Source organism: Triticum dicoccoides, chromosome 6A, assembly GCF_002162155.2.
Source record: "Triticum dicoccoides isolate Atlit2015 ecotype Zavitan chromosome 6A, WEW_v2.0, whole genome shotgun sequence".
Classification (NCBI taxonomy): Eukaryota; Viridiplantae; Streptophyta; class Magnoliopsida; order Poales; family Poaceae; genus Triticum; species Triticum dicoccoides.
Genome location: NC_041390.1, coordinates 411,265,743 through 411,275,795, shown reverse-complemented (window position 1 = coordinate 411,275,795; position 10,053 = coordinate 411,265,743).

Sequence of the window (10,053 nt, the reverse complement as noted above, 5' to 3'; positions counted from 1 at the left end):
CAGAATATGAGACCCTGTTGCATGTTCTCCGGATGGCAGTCTCCATGGACATTCAACGCCTAGAGGTGCGGGGGGGTTCGAACCTCGCAATATCTCAAATAAATGGGGACTTTAACGCCAAGGACCCAAAAATGGCGGCTTACCGCAATGCCGTCCTCAAAATGTCAGCTCGGTTCGAGGGCCTCAAATTCCACCACATGGTCCGAGAAAACAACCAAGCGGCGGATATCCTCGCCCGCATCAGCGCTAAGCGCGACCCTAGCCCACCTAATATCTTCTTGGAAAGGCTGTTTAAGCCATCCGTGGTGTGGGATGGGGAGGCCGGCAATAACAGTCCGGATCCGGCCACAAGACCAGACCCCGAACACTCTGACGTAATCGGAGGCTCTGCCACCGAAATAACACCTTCGGCCCACATGATTATGGCTGTCACCGCCCCGTGGACAGAACCCTTCTTGGCTTACCTTACTAGGCAAGAACTCCCTGATGTCCCAAACAAGGCACGTTGCATTGTGCAGCGGTCTAAAGCCTACAAGGTCCACGGGAGAGCTTTATAAGAAAAGCGCTAGTGGACTACTTCAAAGGTGCATCTCCAGAGAGGAAGGACAGCAACTTTCGGCAGAAATTCATGCTGGACTTGGCGGCTACCACGCTGCAGCTCGGGCCCTTGTAAGCAAGGCCTTCCGTACAGGTTTTTACTGGCCAACGGCTCAAGCAAACGCACAGGACCTCGTTCAACGTTGCGTCAGTTGCCAGCTTTTTGCAAACCAAAGCCATATGCCACCTACCGCTCTCCAAACAATCCCCATTACTTGGCCCTTTGCGGTCTGGGGGCTTGATATGGTCGGACCCCTTAAAGGGGGAAGCCGTAAGAAAAAAATACCTATTGGTCATGGTGGATAAATTCACCAAATGGATAGAAGCCAAACCAGTTAAAACGGTCGAGTCTGGACCAGTGATAGACTTCATATCCGAGGTTGTACACCGTTATGGCGTCCCCCACAGCATCATCACCGATAACGGCTCGAACTTTACAGCCGACGATGTAAAAACTTGGTGCAGCAACATGGGCATTAAGCTCGATTATGCCTCTGTCTATCACCCGCAAACTAACGGTCAAGTCGAGCGAGCAAGTGGTCTTATCATGAGCGGCATTAAACCCAGATTAGTGTGATCCTTGAAGGAATCAGATACACACTGGGTGGAGGAGCTTGACTCCATACTATGGGGGCTGCGGACCACGCCGAATCACACTACCGGATACACACCGTTCTTTATGGTGTACGGTGCAGAGGCGGTACTGCCCTACGGCATCATTCATGACTCACCTCTAGTGCGCATGTACGAAGAGAAAGAAGCCGAGCTTGATCGGCATGACACTTTGGACGCCCTAGAGGAGGAGCGTGACGTGGCAAAAGCCCGCTCCACATTCTATCAGCAACAGGCTCGACGGTATCAAAGCAGAGAAGTACAGGCCAAACCTTATAACATTGGCGAACTTGTTCTACGCCTACCGGAGAAGAAAAAGAACAAGCTCAAGCCCAAATGGGAAGGTCCCTTCGTTATCGACAAAGTTCTGACCGGTGGAGCGTACCGTCCGCGGGAGGCATCGGACAATCAACTCGAACCAAACCAATGGAACGCAGCCAAACTCCGAAGGTTCTACGCCTAGCGCCGGACTCTGTGTTCGTCTCCTTACCTCCATCAATTTTTTACATATCCGTTATTTGTCTTTTCTTTCTTTCTTTCTTCCCTTTTTCTTCACGGCCTTAAAAGGTTAAAATGTGTCTTGACTACACAATCTTGACACGCTAGGCATGCTCATTATACCTGGGGGCTTCCTATACAGAATCTTAATATAACCATGTTCCGGGCTCTATGCCCCCCGCACATGTGTTACTTTTCCACATGTACCTTTCCTTCGCCATTATATGCATCGATATGACTTAAGTTTTGGCCAAGCTGGGTTTCCTGGATCTTGTGTTTATGCCCTACATTCCCGTTAATTCGGCTAGCGCATAAGGGGAGCAACTCTGCGATTGTTATTGCCGGGTCATCTGGATGTGTACCTCAGACTGGGTGAAGCCGAAAGCTAGCGTTCTTAAGGGAATATTCGGTCGGTGAACAAAAGATCACTTTTATTTATTGTAATACATGCCCCCAGATGTTTATATCCTGCATCTCTTTTCGCAGTTCGGACATGCACATTAATGCATGTGTACCCAGGAAAAGGAACCCTTAACGGAACTATTGTCCCTAGAAGATGTTTCTTACTATCCATGTAATATAACATAGCTAGTTGGGTACTTCTCTGTTCAAGCACTTATGACCCCTACGCCTAGTTTCCATGCATACCCCGGTTTTTACATAACTGTGCAGGTATTCGGATACACTCTTGACTGTCGGGTCCGGGGGTCGAAGCGAAAAGGTCTGCCATGACAAATGATTTACTATCCGGCTAGGGACAATATATGTCACTTGAAGTACACAGTCACTTAGACTGACTAAATTCTTCTTCTATACCATCCAACAGGATGTCTAGCCTACAATCCTGTTGGGAATACTTTGCGGCTAATTTCACCTGGTCATACACCAAACTAACGGGGATCTCTTCCCCATCAGACCCCACAGGTCCGACCTCGGCCATGTGGTTCAGGTCTGCCTTGGTATATCGCGTCTTCACCATGGCCCAGGCTTCCTTTGCACCTTGTCGGCAGGCTGATATCTTCCATAATCAAAAGCACCGCCGTGGTCCCTTGAGCATCTCTACAAGCTCCCCCATTCCTCCTGGCAGGGAGGCGGATGGCGACAAGGCTTGGGCAATGCCCTGCATCACCTGCCGAACTTGTTCATGCAGTTGTGAGAGCTCTGGCAGAAGATCACCCGCAGACCCGGGCATCTCCTCTACGGGACGACCCATCAGCATACCTACAGATATAATTCTGTTAGCCGGTTTCTTTGCCGAACTCTATAAAAGTTCGTTCAAGCACTTACTAAAAATGTTGCGTCGAAGCCTCTTATTCTCCTTTACGGAGTCAGCAAGCTGGGCCCGAACATCTTTCAGTTCAATGCCCAACCGGGTATTGACATCTTGGAGGTCGTTTTTCTCCCGCCTAACCTACATAAGCACGCGCTCGCCAGCCTTCAGCTGTCGTTGACCATGTTGCTCATCCCCTCGCACGACCTTCGGATTCACTCCGGGATCATCTGCAGAATCTATTGTTAAATTTGCATGCATGCCGAATACTAACTGGTACATGTCATTCTTTTAGAAACAAGTGTTACCAGATGGGGCCTTCTCGGAATCCTTCATTGCGGCATCTGTGGCCCGTAGCTGGGCTTCGCACTCCTCCAGCTCTTGAGACAATTGGGTATTCTTCTCTGTAAGAACCTACGCAAACAATGATCCTTAAATCAGTTGTGCCAACTATTTCAAGTCTCAGGGGCTACTGATATACACAATTATTAGATTTTCTTACCCATATATCCTTCACATACTGGTCCGTGGCTCGGGGAATTCCATTTTGAGCAGTTCAGATGTACGCGTCTCCTAAGTTGAAGGCATCGAACGCCTCTTGAGAGAAACAAGCGTCGCGGAGTATGACCCAGCGACGCCTGTGATTCATGGCACTCTCCACTTCGGAATTCGTAGCGGACAGCCTATCCGCATCCTCCGTAGGAGGAACATCCGGTGTTGGCCCCACGTTAGCATCTGCCTCTAAGTCCAGCTCTGGAGCCTGGTTGGTGGAAGCTTGGCCAGCAGGCTCTCTGGATATGGTCCGATGAGAGTTTTTCCTTCCAGGAACCATGTACATTATTATATTTTAAAAGACGACAACCACGGAGCAGGGTTCTTTTTCATACCTCTGCAACGGCGTCTCAGCCCTGACCGCCTTCCTTTTAAGCCTACCCGGCTTCAGTGCCCCTTGTTGGTGAGTCACTATGGGTTCGGCATGGCGTCCCGAGGGCCTTCCCTGTAAGACACCATATGTGTGCTGTAGGTGAAGTGCGAAAAAAGGGAATCCTTCTCGGAAGTAGGGACTTCGGTTTTACTTACATGCGATGCAGGGAGCAGTCCAGGATAATCGACTATGATGGCCACCAAGGCACCGTTGCACCTTAACTGATAGAACGTCCTATCGATGAGCTCCACAAATGTGTCCGGATCTTCTTTGAGTCCGGGGTCGAGGGCCCGGTCAAGGTCCTCTAGTTGTGGAGGTGGGATGTGGACCTCCCTCATAGCTTTTCGCAGTTCCTGCTATGAAATAGCAAGGTAAATACTTATGACGAAGAATGCGGGAAGGTCTGGACTAGAAAGTAGCAGCTCACCCAGTTTGGGGGGTTGTACATGGAGAATCCATCCCGTGGCTTAATGCAGATGAACTCCTCTTCCTCTCCTTTATATAGATCGTACAGTATTTTCGCTAGAGCAGCGACGGAGTCCGGTCCCTTACGACCGCAACGGGTGGCATCATCTTCTCCATTAATGTGCCACATGGGTTGTCCCCGATATTGAAGTGGATACACCCCCCGCATTATACATATTGACATAACCTCGATTATTGTCAATCCTGATTTGGCCAGCATTTTTATCCGGCCCATCAGATAAAGGATCTCTCTGTTATCTTCCTCCTGGGGGTCCCGAGGGCGCCAGCTGCGGTGTTTCTTCATAGGGGCGTTATAGAACTCAGGAAGGCCCATCTGAATGGGATCCGGAAGGGGGACGTCCTCCATATAAAACCACTCCGAAGGCCAGTCTTCGGATGTCTTCTTCGGAGTACCGGACAGGTATCCGGTCCCGGCGATACGCCATATCTCGGCTCCGCCCACTAGATATAGTGACCCCTCCTGTGTACAGGGTACGAGGTAGAATAGCCTCTTCCATAGCTTGAAATGAGCTTTGCAGCCCAAAAACAGCTCACAAAAGACGACATAGCCAGTGATGTGTAATATGAAGGCGGGAGTAAAGTTATGCAGCTGGAGGCCATAGAACTCCAGAAGCCCGCGGAGGAACGGATGGATTGGAAATCCAAGCCCCCTTAATAAGTAAGGGATAAGGCATACCCGCTCCCCCATGGATGGGTTGGGAAAGCTCTCCGCTTGCTCCCTGCCGTTGTAAGTGGAAAGTCCGGCTCGAACGGGGACCATATATGCTGGAGGGAGAAACCCCTGGGTCTGTAACTCTACTAATTGGCTGTGGGGGACGGACCACTTCTTCCAATCGCTTGGCTTAGGGCTACGGGAGCGAGAGGAGGAGCTGCGATGGCCGGCCATGATGGGATGGACTTTTTCCAGGCACGCTCCGATGGATACTCGCTGTGGGAGGATGGTGTGATCTGGATCTGAGGATCCCCGTCTCTTTAAATAGACGAGTTACTCACATGGTTATGGTGGCAAGTGTAAAAATGCCCTGACTTCTCGCATTCGCTCATCACATGGAGGATAGCCATTATTAGGCGCAGAAGCCAAGGAGTGCAGCATTCATGGGAAGCCGAACACTACTCGACAGGTATTCAGAATTTGGAGAAGAACCCGCCTTGCAATGTCGAAGACAATCTGCGCGCCAGACTCATCGTCATTGAAGCCTGGTTCAGGGGCTACTAAGGGAGTCCTGGATTAGGGGGTCCTCGGATAGCTGGACTATATCCTTTGCCGGACTATTGGATTATGAAGATACAAGATTGAAGACTTCGTCCCATGTCTGGGTGGGACTCTCCTTTGCGTGGAAGGAAAGCTTGGCAATTCGGATATGTAGATCTCCCCCCTTGTAACCAACTCTGTGTAACCCTAGCCCCCTCCGGTGTCTGTATAAACCGGAGGGATTAGTCCGTAGGACAAGAACAATCATAATCATAGGCTAGCTTCTAGGGTTTATCCTCTACGATCTCGTGGTAGATCAACTCTTGTAATACTCATATCATCAAGATCAATCAAGCAGGAAGTAGGGTATTACCTCCATCGAGAGGGCCCGAACCTGGGTAAACATTGTGTCCCCCGCCTCATGTTACCATCCGCCTTAGATGCACAGTTCGGGACCCCCTACCCGAGATCCGCCGGTTTTGACATCGACACCCCTCCACTTGGGCGCCTCCTCCTCTCTTCCACTAAAGCCCATGAAGGCCCATTAACTCCCCGAGGGGTTCCGGTAACCCCCGGTACTCCAGAAAATGCCCGAATCTATCTAAAACCTTTCCGGTGTCCAAACATAACCTTCCAATATATCAATCTTTATGTCTCGACCATTTCAAGACTCCTCGTCATGTCCGTGATCACACCCGGGACTCCGAACAACCTTCGGTACATCAAATCACATAACTCACAATACATATCGTCATCACGTTAAGCGTGCGGACCCTACGGGTTCGAGAACTATGTAGACATGACCGAGACTCATCTCTGGTCAATAACCAATAGCGGAACCTGGATGCTCATATTGGTTCCTACATCATGAAGATCTTTATCGGTCAAACCGCATAACAACATATGTTGTTCCCTTTGTCATCGGTATGTTACTTGCCCGAGATTCAATCGTCGGTATCATCATACCTAGTTCAATCTCATTACCGGCAAGTCTCTTTACTCGTTCCGTAATGCAACATCCCGCAACTAACTCATTAGTCACATTGCTTGCAAGGCTTATAGTGATGTGCATTACCAAGAGGGCCCAGAGATACCTCTCCGACAATCGGAGTGACAAATCCTAATATTGATCTATGCCAACTCAACAAACACCATCGGAGACACCTGTAGAGCATATTTATAATCACCCAGTTACGTTGTGACATTTGATAGCACACTAAGTGTTCCTCCAGTATTCGGGAGTTGCATAATCTCATAGTCATAGGAACATGTATAAGTCATGAAGAAAGCAATAGCAATAAACTAAACGATCATAGTGCTAAGCTAACGGATGGGTCTAGTCCATCACATCATTCTCTAATGATGTGATCCCGTTCATCAAATGACAACACATGTCCATGGCTAGGAAACTTAAGCATATTTGATTAACGAGCTATCAAGTAGAGGCATACTAGGGACACTCTATTTGTCTATGTATTCACACATGTACTAAGTTTCCGGTTAATACAATTCTAGCATGAATAATAAACATTTATCATGATATAAGGAAATGTAAATAACAACTTTATTATTGCCTCTACGGAATATTTCCTTCAATCTCCCACTTGCACTAGAGTCAATAATCTAGTTCACATCATCATGTGATTTCACACCAATAGTTCACATCTTTATGTGATTAGTTCACATCTTCATGTGACTAATACCCAAAGGGTTTACTAGAGTCAATAATCTAGTTTATTCTACTGGTCTGCAACATTCAGATCCGCATGTATTTTGCAAATTTCTATGTCTACAATACTCTTCACGGAGCTACACTAGCTAATTGCTCCCACTTTCAATATGTATCTAGATCGAGACTTAGAGTCATCTAGATCGGTGTAAAAAGCTTGCATCGATGTAACTCTTTACGATGAACTCTTTTATCACCTCCATAACCGAGAAATATTTCTTTAGTCCTCTAAGGATAATTTGGACCGCTGTCCAGTGATCTACTCCTAGATCACTATTGTACTTGTTGGGGATATTACTACTGGAGGTAAACCGGCCTTATGTAGCCGGATTGACTCTTTGAAGATTAGAAGCCCATGAAGATGTGAGGATAATGGCGCTTTAAGGAAGGCCCAAGGCCCAAAGGCGGGTTATAGCCTGTAAATGTAAACCGACCTAGTCAAATAACCTGTATGATAAGATAGGGAGAGTAGAGACCGAACCGGACACGTTTATGATCCGGCTTCGGGGCTCTGTAGTCCGGCGGGCGTCAACCTATGTATATAAAGGACGACCCGGCCGCGGTTTAGAGACAGATAACAACAACTCGAGAGCCAGACAAAGCGGATTCGCTCCCTAGCCTTCGAAACCCTAGCAATACCAATCACAACTAGACGTAGGCTTTTACCTTCCTCGAAGGGGCCGAACTAGTATAAAATTCCCCGTGTCCCTTGTCCGGTTTAACCCCTTAAGCTAACCCGTTGCGATGGATCCACAACTAAGTCCTTTCATGAGGACATCTGTCATGACAAACCCACGATAGTTGGTGCCCACCGTGGGGCTATCGCACGATGGTTTTGAGTTCTTGAATGGCAGCTTCGGTGGACTTAAGGGATACGCTGTGGGCCGTATGACGAAGAGTCGTCGCGGCAAGCTCTACATCGACAACACAGGATGGGGTCCCGAGGCCGATTCAATCGAGTATGGGTACCGGGTCCCCTTTGGTGGGATTCACGTCTTCATCGGCAAGATCGGCGAACCGGCCCCCGAGCCGGACATCTACACCGACATCATCGAAACGGCGTGGCGTGCAAGTTCTTCAACGGTTCAGCCCGAGGCAAGGCATGTTTTCGTAGGTGTCATCCATGGATCGAGGTACGAGGATGGACCGGTGTCCGATGGAGAAACCGTAGTCTGTTCTGATAACGAGTCTTCTGGAGAGACCGAATCACTTTACCAGTTGCAGGACGGCCGGATTGAGGGAGGACCCGAGGGCAACAGTATTCCGGATTCCCCTAGTCTATCAAACCGGGCCGCCATCTTCATGGCTGGCACACAATCGGCGCCTCATTCATCTACCGCTGCAGCAATGCTCTCCGATTCAACGACAGCCACACCTGCAGGGGCAGGAAGCTCGGCGTCGCCTCCGGCCCAAGTCTTGTCTGATTTGTTCGACGCTTTGGTAGTGTTGATGTCCGCGGAGGTGGATGCAGCAGCCAGGGATCAGCACAATGCGGAGATTGCAAAGGTGAAAGATCAAATAGCCCAGGCTAAAGCGGACCTGGCAACAGAGAATGCTAGGATGGCTACAGAGCGGCCTGAATTGGAAGCACAGGCCTACCGGATTAGACTGCTTCAGAGGAAGTCCTGAGAAGAAGGTATCGATCATGTCTCCCGTCGGTTTATGAGCCGCAGAATCTTTTCAACACACTAGGTGCAGGAGCTGGTAACCAACCCACGCTAAACCGGGCGGGGGCGCCGGGAACAGGAGCGCCGGTTCAGCCACGCACGACGGACCCGCCTCGCCAGAACAACGTTGTGCCGTCGACGCCGCCCGGGCATTATTCCAACCCGTTGGACAACATTGTGGCCGCCGCTTCACGCCTGGCGGCCCTTCCAACCGACAGCGAGTCACCAGTTGCAGTGGAAGCACATCGGGCCAGGGATCTCCTTCAAACAACACTAAATCAATAGCAGGCGTATTTACACAGTCGTGAGAGGATCCATTCCACTGCCCGTCCAAGCCAGAGTTATAGCAGACACGTGGAGGATGAACCGGCCATGTCCAGTAGCGCACGTTGCCGAAATTCACCACAAGGGAACAACCCGGCCGGGGGAGGCACTAATGTGCAAGATGTTGTGGACCATGGCCGCGCATGTCGGGAGGCCGAGTTGACGGCTCGACACGGAGCACAACAGCATACTCCGGTTCACCCCACGGCCTCCATGGAGCCAGGGGTGATGTTCAGTTCCTTAGGGGTGCCGTGTTTAACTCCCGCTTTGCATAATGTGAGACTGCCCAAGGATTTCAAGGGACCTCGTAAGGTACCAAATTACACCGCCAATTTGCAACCAGAGGCGTGGGTGGAGAGCTATGAGATGGCAATGGAGATGTTAGATGTGGATGAGGCAGTGTGTGCTAAATATTTCACCATGATGTTGGAAGGAATAGCTCGCACTTAGTTGAAGAGCTTGTCGACCAACTCTGTTGGATCATGGGCCGAATTGAAGCACCGGTTTATCCAGAACTTCAAGGATACGTGTAAGCAGCCAATGTCAATCGTAGATCTGGCCGCTTGTGTCCAAGAGGAAGGGGAGTCCACGACCCATTGGGTCAAATGGGTCTCGGCGATTTTGCATTCATCAGGTCGTATCAATGCAGACACTGCAGTGTTAACATTAGAGGGCAATTGCTGTTTCAAACCGTTAAAATAGAAGTTGGGAAGGCTCAAACATCACTGCAATGGCATGTCAACACTCATGGCC